General features: G+C 34.5%; 4 non-coding genes across 4 annotated transcripts; all 4 read left to right on the top strand.

Moving 5' to 3' along the window:
* Window positions 1-487: 487 nt before the first annotated feature.
* TRNAN-AUU (transfer RNA asparagine (anticodon AUU)) lies at window positions 488-561 on the top strand. Its single transcript has one exon. It is a non-coding gene; the product is annotated as a tRNA-Asn (tRNA).
* Window positions 562-6,332: 5,771 nt separating this feature from the next.
* Window positions 6,333-6,406, top strand: TRNAN-AUU (transfer RNA asparagine (anticodon AUU)). The gene has a single exon. It is a non-coding gene; the product is annotated as a tRNA-Asn (tRNA).
* A 4,599-nt stretch (window positions 6,407-11,005) lies between these two features.
* Window positions 11,006-11,079, top strand: TRNAN-AUU (transfer RNA asparagine (anticodon AUU)). The gene has a single exon. It is a non-coding gene; the product is annotated as a tRNA-Asn (tRNA).
* A 5,769-nt stretch (window positions 11,080-16,848) lies between these two features.
* Window positions 16,849-16,922, top strand: TRNAN-AUU (transfer RNA asparagine (anticodon AUU)). The gene has a single exon. It is a non-coding gene; the product is annotated as a tRNA-Asn (tRNA).
* The last annotated feature ends 342 nt before the right edge of the window (window positions 16,923-17,264 follow it).

Here is a 17,264-nt window from a genome sequence, read left to right as displayed (position 1 = left end):
TTGTACATTTTGTATTGCTCTTCTGGTGACAATGTAGTTTTTTTTGTCAATTACCATTTTAATAACAGGGTAAAGAAAATTAAGTGGATTTTTGAAAGAAAACTATACTGTCAATATACTATTAAAACAAATTAAAATGGTAAAAGTTATTGTACTTTAAGTAAAAATAAAAGAGCAAAAATATCAATCCCAGTTTTGATTACTTAAATTAACAAAAAAAATGCATATAGCAAAGGATAGTTTCAATCTGCCTACCTCTGGGTTATGGGTCCAGCATGCTTCCATTGCAGTACTCTGCTGCACATGTAAGTGCAAGAGATCCTGAAGCACTCACTCATCATGGGAAAGTACCAATGTGTTTATTCGTTAGTTGATGGAAGAAACATCTTACAAAAACTCTCCAGATTATTGATTTTTTAATGTTTTTCTAGGAAACGTTCTAGATGTATGCTTATTAGCCTTTGTCAGTAGGCACTTTTTGCAAAGTGTCTCTGTGGCGCAATCGGTTAGTGTGTTCGGCTATTAACCGAAAGGTTGGTGGTTCAATCCCACCCAGGGACCTTATTAAACTTGTGATCAGATTTTGGTGATATTTAAGTAGACAAGTCAAAATTTCAAACCCCCTCTTATGGTGTAGGGTACATGGCCTTCTCTGATGTAATCAGAGTTAGATTTGATTCAGTGATTTTATAAAAAACAGCTAGGAAGCACAATTTAGCAGTGGGTTGCAGAGAAAAAAAATATGCTAGCAAAAAAAATCCAATTGAGTGATTAAACAGCTCTTCATTTTCTGGCTTTATTTTTATGCTAACAAATTTGTTCTCTGAAAAGTGTCCACAAAGCCAAGTCTCTGATTAACACCGTTGTAGGGATGGTTTTTCACCTATTACTAAATTAAACTTGCTTCATTGGAAAGGCAGCAAGATGCATCCTCATTTCAATGTCTACTGAAATAATACAGGTTGACACCAGGAAACATTAACGCCACTGCATCCTTGCTGCTTTCTCATGTGGAAGTCTGTTTAATGTGAAAACAAGGTGATATCTAATTATCACACAGGTAAGGAATTAATAAAATCTTTATTTAAGGGTGAAGATGTTTCTCACAAAATCGTTGCCCCAATGCATCATTGAAATTCAAGCTGGAAAGATGATTTTAATATATCACTTGTACATTTTGTATTGCTCTTCTGGTGACAATGTAGTTTGTTTTTGTCAATTACCATTTTAATAATAGGGTAAAGAAAATGAAGTGGATTTTTGAAAGAAAACAATACTGTCAATATACTATTAAAACAAATTAAAATGGTAAAAGTTATTGTACTTTAAGTAAAAATAAAAGAGACAAAATATCAATCCCAGTTTTTGATTACTTTAATTAACAAAAAAAAAATGCATATAGCAGAGGATAGTTTCAATCTACCTATCTCTGGGTTATGGGCCCAGCATGCTTCCATTGCAGTACTCTGCTGCACATGTAAGTGCAAGAGATCCTGAAGCACTCACTCATCATGGGAAAGTACCAATGTGTTTCTTCATTGGTTGATGGAAGAAACATCTTACAAAAACTCTCCAGATTATTGACTTTTTAAAGTTTTTCTAGGAAACGTTCTTGATGAATGCTTATTAGCCTTTGTCAGTATGTAATTTTTGCAAAGTGTCTCTGTGGTGCAATTGGTTAGTGTGTAAGGCTATTAACCAAAAGGTTTGTGGTTCAATCCCACCCAGGAACGTAATTGACCTTGTGATCAGATTTTGGTGATATTTAAGTAGACAAGTCAAAATTTCAAACCCCCTCTTATTGTGTAGGGTACCTGGCCTTCTCTGATGTAATCAGAGTTAGATTTGATTCAGTGATTTTATAAAAAACAGCTAGGAAGCACAATTTAGCAGTGGGTTGCAGAGAAAAAAAATATGCTGGCAAAAAAAATCCAATTGAGTGATTAAACAGCTCTTCATTTTCTGGCTTTATTTTTATGCTAACAAATTTGTTCTCTGAAAAGTGTCCACAAAGCCAAGTCTCTGATTAACACCTTTGTAGGGATGGTTTTTCACCTATTACTAAATTAAACTTGCTTCATTGGAAAGGCAGCAAGATGCATCCTCATTTCAATGTCTACTGAAATAATACAAGTTGACACCAGGAAACATTAACGCCACTGCATCCTTGCTGCTTTCTCATGTGGAAGTCTGTTTAATGCGAAAACAAGGTGATATCTAATTAGCACACAGGTAAGGAATTAAGAAAATCTTTATTTAAGGGTGAAGATGTTTCTCACAAAATCGTTGCCCCAATGCATCATTGAAATTCAAGCTGGAAAGATGATTTTAATATATCACTTGTACATTTTGTATTGCTCTTCTGGTGACAATGTAGTTTGTTTTTGTCAATTACCATTTTAATAATAGGGTAAAGAAAATTAAGTGGATTTTTGAAAGAAAACAATACTGTCAATATACTATTAAAACAAATTAAAATGGTAAAAGTTATTGTACTTTAAGTAAAAATAAAAGAGCCAAAATATCAATCCCAGTTTTGGATTACTTTAATTAAAAAAAAAAAGCATACAGCAGAGGATAGTTTCAATCTGCCTACCTCTGGGTTATGAACCCAGCATGCTTCCATTGCTGTACTTTGCTGCACATGTAAGTGCAAGAGATCCTGAAGCACTCACTCATCATGGGAAAGTACCAATGTGTTTCTTCGTTGGTTGATGGAAGAAACATCTTACAAAAACTCTCCAGATTATTGACTTTTTAAAGTTTTTCTAGGAAACGTTTTAGATGAATGCTTATTAGCCTTTGTCAGTATGCACTTTCGCAAAGTGTCTCTGTGGCGCAATCAGTTAGTGTGTACGGCTATTAACTAAAAGGTTGGTGGTTCAATCCCACCCAGGGATGTAATTGATCTTGTTATCAGCTTTTGGTGATCTTTAAGTAGACAAGTCAAAATTTCAAACCCCCTCTTATGGTGTAGGGTACCTGGCCTTCTCTGATGTAATCAGAGTTAGATTTGATTCATTGATTTTATAAAAACAGCGAGGAAGCACAATTTAGCAGTGGTTTGCAGAGAAAAAAAATATGCTGGCAGAAAAATCCAATTGAGTGATTAAACAGCTCTTCATTTTCTGGCTTTATTTTTATGCTAACAAATTTGTTCTCTGAAAAGTGTCCACAAAGCCAAGTCTCTGATTAACACCTTTGTAAGGATGGTTTTTCACCTATTACTAAATTAAACTTGCTTCATTGGAAAGGCAGCAAGATGCATCCTCATTTCAATGTCTACTGAAATAATACAAGTTGACACCAGGAAACATTAACGCCACTGCATCCTTGCTGCTTTCTCATGTGGAAGTCTGTTTAATGCGAAAACAAGGTGATATCTAATTATCACACAGGTAAGGAATTAAGAAAATCTTTATTTAAGGGTGAAGATGTTTCTCACAAAATCGTTGCCCCAATGCATCATTGAAATTCAAGCTGGAAAGATGATTTTAATATATCACTTGTACATTTTGTATTGCTCTTCTGGTGACAATGTAGTTTGTTTTTGTCAATTACCATTTTAATAATAGGGTAAAGAAAATGAAGTGGATTTTTGAAAGAAAACAATACTGTCAATATACTATTAAAACAAATTAAAATGGTAAAAGTTATTGTACTTTAAGTAAAAATAAAAGAGCCAAAATATCAATCCCAGTTTTGGATTACTTTAATTAACAAAAAAAAAGCATATAGCAGAGGATAGTTTCAATCTGCCTACCTCTGGGTTATGGGCCCAGCATGCTTCCATTGCTGTACTCTGCTGCACATGTAAGTGCAAGAGATCCTGAAGCACTCACTCATCATGGGAAAGTACCAATGTGTTTCTTCGTTGGTTGATGGAAGAAACATCTTACAAAAACTCTCCAGATTATTAACTTTTTAAAGTTTTTCTAGGAAACGTTTTAGATGAATGCTTATTAGCCCTTGTCAGTATATACTTCTGCAATGTGTCTCTGTGGCGCAATCAGTTAGTGTGTACGGCTATTAACCAAAAGGTTGGTGGTTCAATCCCACCCAGGTACGTAATTGACCTTGTTATCAGATTTTGGTGATCTTTAAGTAGACAAGTCAAAATTTCAAACCCCCTGTTATGGTGTAGGGTACCTGGCCTTCTCTGATGTAATCAGAGTTAGATTTGATTCAGTGATTTATAAAAACATCTAGGAAGCACAATTTAGCAGTGGGTTGTAGAGAAAAAGAAATATGCTGGCAGAAAAATCCAATTGAGTGATTAAACAGCTCTTCATTTTCTGGCTTTATTTTTATGCTAACAAATTTGTTCTCTGAAAAGTGTCCACAAAGCAAAGTCTCTGATTAACACCTTTGTAGGGATGGTTTTTCACCTATTACTAAATTAAACTTGCTTCATTGGAAAGGCAGCAAGATGCATCCTCATTTCAATGTCTACTGAAATAATACAAGTTGACACCAGGAAACATTAACGCCACTGCATCCTTGCTGCTTTCTCATGTGGAAGTCTGTTTAATGTGAAAACAAGGTGATATCTAATTAGCACACAGGTAAGGAATTAAGAAAATCTTTATTTAAGGGTGAAGATGTTTCTCACAAAATCGTTGCCCCAATGCATCATTGAAATTCAAGCTGGAAAGATGATTTTAATATATCACTTGTACATTTTGTATTGCTCTTCTGGTGACAATGTAGTTTGTTTTTGTCAATTACCATTTTAATAATAGGGTAAAGAAAATGAAGTGGATTTTTGAAAGAAAACAAAACTGTCAATATACTATTAAAACAAATTAAAATGGTAAAAGTTATTGTACTTTAAGTAAAAATAAAAGAGCCAAAATATCAATCCCAGTTTTGGAATACTTTAATTAACAAACAAAAAAATGCATATAGCAGAGGATAGTTTCAATCTGCCTACCTCTGGGTTATGGGCCCAGCATGCTTCCATTGCTGTACTCTGCTGCACATGTAAGTGCAAGAGATCCTGAAGCACTCACTCATCATGGGAAAGTACCAATGTGTTTCTTCGTTGGTTGATAGAAGAAACATCTTACAAAAACTCTCCAGATTATTGACTTTATTAAGTTTTTCTAGGAAACGTTTTAGATGAATGCTTATTAGCCTTTGTCAGTATGTACTTTTGCAAAGTGTCTCTGTGGCGCAATCAGTTAGTGTGTATGGCTATTAACCAAAAGGTTGGTGGTTCAATCCCACCCAGGGACGTAATTGACCTTGTTATCAGATTTTGGTGATATTTAAGTAGACAAGTCAAAATTTCAAACCCCCTCTTATTGTGTAGGGTACCTGGCCTTCTCTGATGTAATCAGAGTTAGATTTGATTCAGTGATTTTATAAAAACATCTAGGAAGCACAATTTAGCAGTGGGTTGCAGAGAAAAAGAAATATGCTTGCAAAAAAATCAAATTGCTTGATTTAACAGCTCTTAATTTTCTTGCTTTATTTTTATGCTAACAAATTTGTTCTCTGAAAAGTGTCCACAAAGCCAAGTCTCTGATTAACACCTTTGTAGGGATGGTTTTTCACCTATTACTAAATTAAACTTGCTTCATTGGAAAGGCAGCAAGATGCATCCTCATTTCAATGTCTACTGAAATAATACAGGTTGACACCAGGAAACATTAACGCCACTGCATCCTTGCTGCTTTCTCATGTGGAAGTCTGTTTAATGTGAAAACAAGGTGATATCTAATTAGCACACAGGTAAGGAATTACGAAAATCTTTATTTAAGGGTGAAGATGTTTCTCACAAAATTGTTGCCCCAATGCATCATTGAAATTCAAGCTGGAAAGATGATTTTAATATATCACTTGTACATTTTGTATTGCTCTTCTGGTGACAATGTAGTTTTTTTTGTCAATTACCATTTTAATAACAGGGTAAAGAAAATTAAGTGGATTTTTGAAAGAAAACTATACTGTCAATATACTATTAAAACAAATTAAAATGGTAAAAGTTATTGTACTTTAAGTAAAAATAAAAGAGCAAAAATATCAATCCCAGTTTTGATTACTTAAATTAACAAAAAAAATGCATATAGCAAAGGATAGTTTCAATCTGCCTACCTCTGGGTTATGGGTCCAGCATGCTTCCATTGCAGTACTCTGCTGCACATGTAAGTGCAAGAGATCCTGAAGCACTCACTCATCATGGGAAAGTACCAATGTGTTTATTCGTTAGTTGATGGAAGAAACATCTTACAAAAACTCTCCAGATTATTGACTTTTTTAATGTTTTTCTAGGAAACGTTCTAGATGTATGCTTATTAGCCTTTGTCAGTAGGCACTTTTTGCAAAGTGTCTCTGTGGCGCAATCGGTTAGTGTGTTCGGCTATTAACCGAAAGGTTGGTGGTTCAATCCCACCCAGGGACCTAATTAAACTTCTGATCAGATTTTGGTGATATTTAAGTAGACAAGTCAAAATTTCAAACCCCCTCTTATGGTGTAGGGTACATGGCCTTCTCTGATGTAATCAGAGTTAGATTTGATTCAGTGATTTTATAAAAAACAGCTAGGAAGCACAATTTAGCAGTGGGTTGCAGAGAAAAAAAATATGCTGGCAAAAAAAATCCAACTGAGTGATTAAACAGCTCTTCATTTTCTGGCTTTATTTTTATGCTAACAAATTTGTTCTCTGAAAAGTGTCCACAAAGCCAAGTCTCTGATTAACACCGTTGTAGGGATGGTTTTTCACCTATTACTAAATTAAACTTGCTTCATTGGAAAGGCAGCAAGATGCATCCTCATTTCAATGTCTACTGAAATAATACAGGTTGACACCAGGAAACATTAACGCCACTGCATCCTTGCTGCTTTCTCATGTGGAAGTCTGTTTAATGTGAAAACAAGGTGATATCTAATTATCACACAGGTAAGGAATTAAGAAAATCTTTATTTAAGGGTGAAGATGTTTCTCCCAAAATCGTTGCCCCAATGCATCATTGAAATTCAAGCTGGAAAGATGATTTTAATATATCACTTGTACATTTTGTATTGCTCTTCTGGTGACAATGTAGTTTGTTTTTGTCAATTACCATTTTAATAATAGGGTAAAGAAAATGAAGTGGATTTTTGAAAGAAAACAATACTGTCAATATACTATTAAAACAAATTAAAATGGTAAAAGTTATTGTACTTTTAGTAAAAATAAAAGAGACAAAATATCAATCCCAGTTTTGGATTACTTTAATTAACAAAAAAAAATGCATATAGCAGAGGATAGTTTCAATCTACCTATCTCTGGGTTATGGGTCCAGCATGCTTCCATTGCAGTACTCTGCTGCACATGTAAGTGCAAGAGATCCTGAAGCACTCACTCATCATGGGAAAGTACCAATGTGTTTCTTCATTGGTTGATGGAAGAAACATCTTACAAAAACTCTCCAGATTATTGACTTTTTAAAGTTTTTCTAGGAAACGTTCTTGATGAATGCTTATTAGCCTTTGTCAGTATGTACTTTTTGCAAAGTGTCTCTGTGGTGCAATTGGTTAGTGTGTAAGGCTATTAACCAAAAGGTTGGTGGTTCAATCCCACCCAGGAATGTAATTGACCTTGTGATCAGATTTTGGTGATATTTAAGTAGACAAGTCAAAATTTCAAACCCCCTCTTATTGTGTAGGGTACCTGGCCTTCTCTGATGTAATCAGAGTTAGATTTGATTCAGTGATTTTATAAAAAACAGCTAGGAAGCACAATTTAGCAGTGGGTTGCAGAGAAAAAAAATATGCTGGCAAAAAAAATCCAATTGAGTGATTAAACAGCTCTTCATTTTCTGGCTTTATTTTTATGCTAACAAATTTGTTCTCTGAAAAGTGTCCACAAAGCCAAGTCTCTGATTAACACCTTTGTAGGGATGGTTTTTCACCTATTACTAAATTTAACTTGCTTCATTGGAAAGGCAGCAAGATGCATCCTCATTTCAATGTCTACTGAAATAATACAAGTTGACACCAGGAAACATTAACGCCACTGCATCCTTGCTGCTTTCTCATGTGGAAGTCTGTTTAATGCGAAAACAAGGTGATATCTAATTAGCACACAGGTAAGGAATTAAGAAAATCTTTATTTAAGGGTGAAGATGTTTCTCCCAAAATCGTTGCCCCAATGCATCATTGAAATTCAAGCTGGAAAGATGATTTTAATATATCACTTGTACATTTTGTATTGCTCTTCTGGTGACAATGTAGTTTGTTTTTGTCAATTACCATTTTAATAATAGGGTAAAGAAAATTAAGTGGATTTTTGAAAGAAAACAATACTGTCAATATACTATTAAAACAAATTAAAATGGTAAAAGTTATTGTACTTTAAGTAAAAATAAAAGAGCCAAAATATCAATCCCAGTTTTGGATTACTTTAATAAAAAAAAAAAAGCATACAGCAGAGGATAGTTTCAATCTGCCTACCTCTGGGTTATGAACCCAGCATGCTTCCATTGCTGTACTTTGCTGCACATGTAAGTGCAAGAGATCCTGAAGCACTCACTCATCATGGGAAAGTACCAATGTGTTTCTTCGTTGGTTGATGGAAGAAACATTTTACAAAAACTCTCCAGATTATTGACTTTTTAAAGTTTTTCTAGGAAACGTTTTAGATGAATGCTTATTAGCCTTTGTCAGTAAGCACTTTCGCAAAGTGTCTCTGTGGCGCAATCAGTTAGTGTGTACGGCTATTAACTAAAAGGTTGGTGGTTCAATCCCACCCTGGGATGTAATTGATCTTGTTATCAGCTTTTGGTGATCTTTAAGTAGACAAGTCAAAATTTCAAACCCCCTCTTATGGTGTAGGGTACCTGGCCTTCTCTGATGTAATCAGAGTTAGATTTGATTCATTGATTTTATAAAAACAGCGAGGAAGCACAATTTAGCAGTGGTTTGCAGAGATAAAAAATATGCTGGCAGAAAAATCCAATTGAGTGATTAAACAGCTCTTCATTTTCTGGCTTTATTTTTATGCTAACAAATTTGTTCTCTGAAAAGTGTCCACAAAGCCAAGTCTCTGATTAACACCTTTGTAAGGATAGTTTTTCACCTATTACTAAATTAAACTTGCTTCATTGGAAAGGCAGCAAGATGCATCCTCATTTCAATGTCTACTGAAATAATACAAGTTGACACCAGGAAACATTAACGCCACTGCATCCTTGCTGCTTTCTCATGTGGAAGTCTGTTTAATGCGAAAACAAGGTGATATCTAATTATCACACAGGTAAGGAATTAAGAAAATCTTTATTTAAGGGTGAAGATGTTTCTCACAAAATCGTTGCCCCAATGCATCATTGAAATTCAAGCTGGAAAGATGATTTTAATATATCACTTGTACATTTTGTATTGCTCTTCTGGTGACAATGTAGTTTGTTTTTGTCAATTACCATTTTAATAATAGGGTAAAGAAAATGAAGTGGATTTTTGAAAGAAAACAATACTGTCAATATACTATTAAAACAAATTAAAATGGTAAAAGTTATTGTACTTTAAGTAAAAATAAAAGAGCCAAAATATCAATCCCAGTTTTGGATTACTTTAATTAACAAAAAAAAAGCATATAGCAGAGGATAGTTTCAATCTGCCTACCTCTGGGTTATGAACCCAGCATGCTTCCATTGCTGTACTTTGCTGCACATGTAAGTGCAAGAGATCCTGAAGCACTCACTCATCATGGGAAAGTACCAATGTGTTTCTTCGTTGGTTGATGGAAGAAACATCTTACAAAAACTCTCCAGATTATTGACTTTTTAAAGTTTTTCTAGGAAACGTTTTAGATGAATGCTTATTAGCCTTTGTCAGTATGCACTTTCGCAAAGTGTCTCTGTGGCGCAATCAGTTAGTGTGTATGGCTATTAACCAAAAGGTTGGTGGTTCAATCCCACCCAGGGACGTAATTGACCTTGTTATCAGATTTTGGTGATATTTAAGTAGACAAGTCAAAATTTCAAACCCCCTCTTATTGTGTAGGGTACCTGGCCTTCTCTGATGTAATCAGAGTTAGATTTGATTCAGTGATTTTATAAAAACATCTAGGAAGCACAATTTAGCAGTGGGTTGCAGAGAAAAAGAAATATGCTTGCAAAAAAATCAAATTGCTTGATTTAACAGCTCTTAATTTTCTTGCTTTATTTTTATGCTAACAAATTTGTTCTCTGAAAAGTGTCCACAAAGCCAAGTCTCTGATTAACACCTTTGTAGGGATGGTTTTTCACCTATTACTAAATTAAACTTGCTTCATTGGAAAGGCAGCAAGATGCATCCTCATTTCAATGTCTACTGAAATAATACAGGTTGACACCAGGAAACATTAACGCCACTGCATCCTTGCTGCTTTCTCATGTGGAAGTCTGTTTAATGTGAAAACAAGGTGATATCTAATTAGCACACAGGTAAGGAATTACGAAAATCTTTATTTAAGGGTGAAGATGTTTCTCACAAAATTGTTGCCCCAATGCATCATTGAAATTCAAGCTGGAAAGATGATTTTAATATATCACTTGTACATTTTGTATTGCTCTTCTGGTGACAATGTAGTTTTTTTTGTCAATTACCATTTTAATAACAGGGTAAAGAAAATTAAGTGGATTTTTGAAAGAAAACTATACTGTCAATATACTATTAAAACAAATTAAAATGGTAAAAGTTATTGTACTTTAAGTAAAAATAAAAGAGCAAAAATATCAATCCCAGTTTTGATTACTTAAATTAACAAAAAAAATGCATATAGCAAAGGATAGTTTCAATCTGCCTACCTCTGGGTTATGGGTCCAGCATGCTTCCATTGCAGTACTCTGCTGCACATGTAAGTGCAAGAGATCCTGAAGCACTCACTCATCATGGGAAAGTACCAATGTGTTTATTCGTTAGTTGATGGAAGAAACATCTTACAAAAACTCTCCAGATTATTGATTTTTTAATGTTTTTCTAGGAAACGTTCTAGATGTATGCTTATTAGCCTTTGTCAGTAGGCACGTTTTGCAAAGTGTCTCTGTGGCGCAATCGGTTAGTGTGTTCGGCTATTAACCGAAAGGTTGGTGGTTCAATCCCACCCAGGGACCTAATTAAACTTGTGATCAGATTTTGGTGATATTTAAGTAGACAAGTCAAAATTTCAAACCCCCTCTTATGGTGTAGGGTACATGGCCTTCTCTGATGTAATCAGAGTTAGATTTGATTCAGTGATTTTATAAAAAAACAGCTAGGAAGCACAATTTAGCAGTGGGTTGCAGAGAAAAAAAATATGCTGGCAGAAAAATCCAATCGAGTGATTAAACAGCTCTTCATTTTCTGGCTTTATTTTTATGCTAACAAATTTGTTCTCTGAAAAGTGTCCACAAAGCCAAGTCTCTGATTAACACCTTTGTAAGGATGGTTTTTCACCTATTACTAAATTAAACTTGCTTCATTGGAAAGGCAGCAAGATGCATCCTCATTTCAATGTCTACTGAAATAATACAAGTTGACACCAGGAAACATTAACGCCACTGCATCCTTGCTGCTTTCTCATGTGGAAGTCTGTTTAATATGAAAACAAGGTGATATCTAATTAGCACACAGGTAAGGAATTAAGAAAATCTTTATTTAAGGGTGAAGATGTTTCTCACAAATTTGTTGACCCAATGCATCATTGAAATTCAAGCTGGAAAGATGATTTTAATATATCACTTGTACATTTTGTATTGCTCTTCTGGTGACAATGTAGTTTGTTTTTGTCAATTACCATTTTAATAATAGGGTAAAGAAAATGAAGTGGATTTTTGAAAGAAAACAATACTGTCAATATACTATTAAAACAAATTAAAATGGTAAAAGTTATTGTACTTTAAGTAAAAATAAAAGAGACAAAATATCAATCCCAGTTTTGGATTACTTTAATTAACAAAAAAAAATGCATATAGCAGAGGATAGTTTCAATCTGCCTACCTCTGGGTTATGGGCCCAGCATGCTTCCATTGCAGTACTCTGCTGCACATGTAAGTGCAAGAGATCCTGAAGCACTCACTCATCATGGGAAAGTACCAATGTGTTTCTTCGTTGGTTGATGGAAGAAACATCTTACAAAAACTCTCCAGATTATTGACTTTTTAAAGTTTTTCTAGGAAACGCTTTAGATGAATGCTTATTAGCCTTTGTCAGTATGGACTTTTGCAAAGTGTCTCTGTGGCGCAATCAATTAGTATGTACGGCTATTAACCATAAGGTTGGTGGTTCAATCCCACCCAGGGACCTAATTTCCCTTGTTATCAGATTTTGGTGATCTTTAAGTAGACAAGTCAAAATTTCAAACCCCCTGTTACGGTGTAGGGTACCTGGCCTTCTCTGATGTAATCAGAGTTAGATTTGATTCAGTGATTTTATAAAAACAGCTAGGAAGCACAATTTAGCAGTGGGTTGCAGAGAAAAAAAATATGCTGGCAGAAAAATCCAATTGAGTGATTAAACAGCTCTTCATTTTCTGGCTTTATTTTTATGCTAACAAATTTGTTCTCTGAAAAGTGTCCACAAAGCCAAGTCTCTGATTAACACCTTTGTAAGGATGGTTTTTCACCTATTACTAAATTAAACTTGCTTCATTGGAAAGGCAGCAAGATGCATCCTCATTTCAATGTCTACTGAAATAATACAGGTTGACACCAGGAAACATTAACGCCACTGCATCCTTGCTGCTTTCTCATGTGGAAGTCTGTTTAATGTGAAAACAAGGTGATATCTAATTATCACACAGGTAAGGAATTAAGAAAATCTTTATTTAAGGGTGAAGATGTTTCTCACAAAATCGTTGCCCCAATGCATCATTGAAATTCAAGCTGGAAAGATGATTTTAATATATCACTTGTACATTTTGTATTGCTCTTCTGGTGACAATGTAGTTTGTTTTTGTCAATTACCATTTTAATAATAGGGTAAAGAAAATGAAGTGGATTTTTGAAAGAAAACAATACTGTCAATATACTATTAAAACAAATTAAAATGGTAAAAGTTATTGTACTTTAAGTAAAAATAAAAGAGACAAAATATCAATCCCAGTTTTTGATTACTTTAATTAACAAAAAAAAAATGCATATAGCAGAGGATAGTTTCAATCTACCTATCTCTGGGTTATGGGCCCAGCATGCTTCCATTGCAGTACTCTGCTGCACATGTAAGTGCAAGAGATCCTGAAGCACTCACTCATCATGGGAAAGTACCAATGTGTTTCTTCATTGGTTGATGGAAGAAACATCTTACAAAAACTCTCCAGATTATTGACTTTTTAAAGTTTTTCTAGGAAACGTTCTTGATGAATGCTTATTAGCCTTTGTCAGTATGTACTTTTTGCAAAGTGTCTCTGTGGTGCAATTGGTTAGTGTGTAAGGCTATTAACCAAAAGGTTTGTGGTTCAATCCCACCCAGGAACGTAATTGACCTTGTGATCAGATTTTGGTGATATTTAAGTAGACAAGTCAAAATTTCAAACCCCCTCTTATTGTGTAGGGTACCTGGCCTTCTCTGATGTAATCAGAGTTAGATTTGATTCAGTGATTTTATAAAAAACAGCTAGGAAGCACAATTTAGCAGTGGGTTGCAGAGAAAAAAAATATGCTGGCAAAAAAAATCCAATTGAGTGATTAAACAGCTCTTCATTTTCTGGCTTTATTTTTATGCTAACAAATTTGTTCTCTGAAAAGTGTCCACAAAGCCAAGTCTCTGATTAACACCTTTGTAGGGATGGTTTTTCACCTATTACTAAATTAAACTTGCTTCATTGGAAAGGCAGCAAGATGCATCCTCATTTCAATGTCTACTGAAATAATACAAGTTGACACCAGGAAACATTAACGCCACTGCATCCTTGCTGCTTTCTCATGTGGAAGTCTGTTTAATGCGAAAACAAGGTGATATCTAATTAGCACACAGGTAAGGAATTAAGAAAATCTTTATTTAAGGGTGAAGATGTTTCTCACAAAATCGTTGCCCCAATGCATCATTGAAATTCAAGCTGGAAAGATGATTTTAATATATCACTTGTACATTTTGTATTGCTCTTCTGGTGACAATGTAGTTTGTTTTTGTCAATTACCATTTTAATAATAGGGTAAAGAAAATTAAGTGGATTTTTGAAAGAAAACAATACTGTCAATATACTATTAAAACAAATTAAAATGGTAAAAGTTATTGTACTTTAAGTAAAAATAAAAGAGCCAAAATATCAATCCCAGTTTTGGATTACTTTAATTAAAAAAAAAAAGCATACAGCAGAGGATAGTTTCAATCTGCCTACCTCTGGGTTATGAACCCAGCATGCTTCCATTGCTGTACTTTGCTGCACATGTAAGTGCAAGAGATCCTGAAGCACTCACTCATCATGGGAAAGTACCAATGTGTTTCTTCGTTGGTTGATGGAAGAAACATCTTACAAAAACTCTCCAGATTATTGACTTTTTAAAGTTTTTCTAGGAAACGTTTTAGATGAATGCTTATTAGCCTTTGTCAGTATGCACTTTCGCAAAGTGTCTCTGTGGCGCAATCAGTTAGTGTGTACGGCTATTAACTAAAAGGTTGGTGGTTCAATCCCACCCAGGGATGTAATTGATCTTGTTATCAGCTTTTGGTGATCTTTAAGTAGACAAGTCAAAATTTCAAACCCCCTCTTATGGTGTAGGGTACCTGGCCTTCTCTGATGTAATCAGAGTTAGATTTGATTCATTGATTTTATAAAAACAGCGAGGAAGCACAATTTAGCAGTGGTTTGCAGAGAAAAAAAATATGCTGGCAGAAAAATCCAATTGAGTGATTAAACAGCTCTTCATTTTCTGGCTTTATTTTTATGCTAACAAATTTGTTCTCTGAAAAGTGTCCACAAAGCCAAGTCTCTGATTAACACCTTTGTAAGGATAGTTTTTCACCTATTACTAAATTAAACTTGCTTCATTGGAAAGGCAGCAAGATGCATCCTCATTTCAATGTCTACTGAAATAATACAAGTTGACACCAGGAAACATTAACGCCACTGCATCCTTGCTGCTTTCTCATGTGGAAGTCTGTTTAATGCGAAAACAAGGTGATATCTAATTATCACACAGGTAAGGAATTAAGAAAATCTTTATTTAAGGGTGAAGATGTTTCTCACAAAATCGTTGCCCCAATGCATCATTGAAATTCAAGCTGGAAAGATGATTTTAATATATCACTTGTACATTTTGTATTGCTCTTCTGGTGACAATGTAGTTTGTTTTTGTCAATTACCATTTTAATAATAGGGTAAAGAAAATGAAGTGGATTTTTGAAAGAAAACAATACTGTCAATATACTATTAAAACAAATTAAAATGGTAAAAGTTATTGTACTTTAAGTAAAAATAAAAGAGCCAAAATATCAATCCCAGTTTTGGATTACTTTAATTAACAAAAAAAAAGCATATAGCAGAGGATAGTTTCAATCTGCCTACCTCTGGGTTATGAACCCAGCATGCTTCCATTGCTGTACTTTGCTGCACATGTAAGTGCAAGAGATCCTGAAGCACTCACTCATCATGGGAAAGTACCAATGTGTTTCTTCGTTGGTTGATGGAAGAAACATCTTACAAAAACTCTCCAGATTATTGACTTTTTAAAGTTTTTCTAGGAAACGTTTTAGATGAATGCTTATTAGCCTTTGTCAGTATGCACTTTCGCAAAGTGTCTCTGTGGCGCAATCAGTTAGTGTGTATGGCTATTAACCAAAAGGTTGGTGGTTCAATCCCACCCAGGGACGTAATTGACCTTGTTATCAGATTTTGGTGATATTTAAGTAGACAAGTCAAAATTTCAAACCCCCTCTTATTGTGTAGGGTACCTGGCCTTCTCTGATGTAATCAGAGTTAGATTTGATTCAGTGATTTTATAAAAACATCTAGGAAGCACAATTTAGCAGTGGGTTGCAGAGAAAAAGAAATATGCTTGCAAAAAAATCAAATTGCTTGATTTAACAGCTCTTAATTTTCTTGCTTTATTTTTATGCTAACAAATTTGTTCTCTGAAAAGTGTCCACAAAGCCAAGTCTCTGATTAACACCTTTGTAGGGATGGTTTTTCACCTATTACTAAATTAAACTTGCTTCATTGGAAAGGCAGCAAGATGCATCCTCATTTCAATGTCTACTGAAATAATACAGGTTGACACCAGGAAACATTAACGCCACTGCATCCTTGCTGCTTTCTCATGTGGAAGTCTGTTTAATGTGAAAACAAGGTGATATCTAATTAGCACACAGGTAAGGAATTACGAAAATCTTTATTTAAGGGTGAAGATGTTTCTCACAAAATTGTTGCCCCAATGCATCATTGAAATTCAAGCTGGAAAGATGATTTTAATATATCACTTGTACATTTTGTATTGCTCTTCTGGTGACAATGTAGTTTTTTTTGTCAATTACCATTTTAATAACAGGGTAAAGAAAATTAAGTGGATTTTTGAAAGAAAACTATACTGTCAATATACTATTAAAACAAATTAAAATGGTAAAAGTTATTGTACTTTAAGTAAAAATAAAAGAGCAAAAATATCAATCCCAGTTTTGATTACTTAAATTAACAAAAAAAATGCATATAGCAAAGGATAGTTTCAATCTGCCTACCTCTGGGTTATGGGTCCAGCATGCTTCCATTGCAGTACTCTGCTGCACATGTAAGTGCAAGAGATCCTGAAGCACTCACTCATCATGGGAAAGTACCAATGTGTTTATTCGTTAGTTGATGGAAGAAACATCTTACAAAAACTCTCCAGATTATTGACTTTTTTAATGTTTTTCTAGGAAACGTTCTAGATGTATGCTTATTAGCCTTTGTCAGTAGGCACGTTTTGCAAAGTGTCTCTGTGGCGCAATCGGTTAGTGTGTTCGGCTATTAACCGAAAGGTTGGTGGTTCAATCCCACCCAGGGACCTAATTAAACTTGTGATCAGATTTTGGTGATATTTAAGTAGACAAGTCAAAATTTCAAACCCCCTCTTATGGTGTAGGGTACATGGCCTTCTCTGATGTAATCAGAGTTAGATTTGATTCAGTGATTTTATAAAAAAACAGCTAGGAAGCACAATTTAGCAGTGGGTTGCAGAGAAAAAAAATATGCTGGCAGAAAAATCCAATCGAGTGATTAAACAGCTCTTCATTTTCTGGCTTTATTTTTATGCTAACAAATTTGTTCTCTGAAAAGTGTCCACAAAGCCAAGTCTCTGATTAACACCTTTGTAAGGATGGTTTTTCACCTATTACTAAATTAAACTTG

Source organism: Pseudophryne corroboree, unplaced genomic scaffold, assembly GCF_028390025.1.
Source record: "Pseudophryne corroboree isolate aPseCor3 unplaced genomic scaffold, aPseCor3.hap2 scaffold_402, whole genome shotgun sequence".
Classification (NCBI taxonomy): Eukaryota; Metazoa; Chordata; class Amphibia; order Anura; family Myobatrachidae; genus Pseudophryne; species Pseudophryne corroboree.
This window is presented reverse-complemented; position numbering and strand designations above follow the sequence as displayed.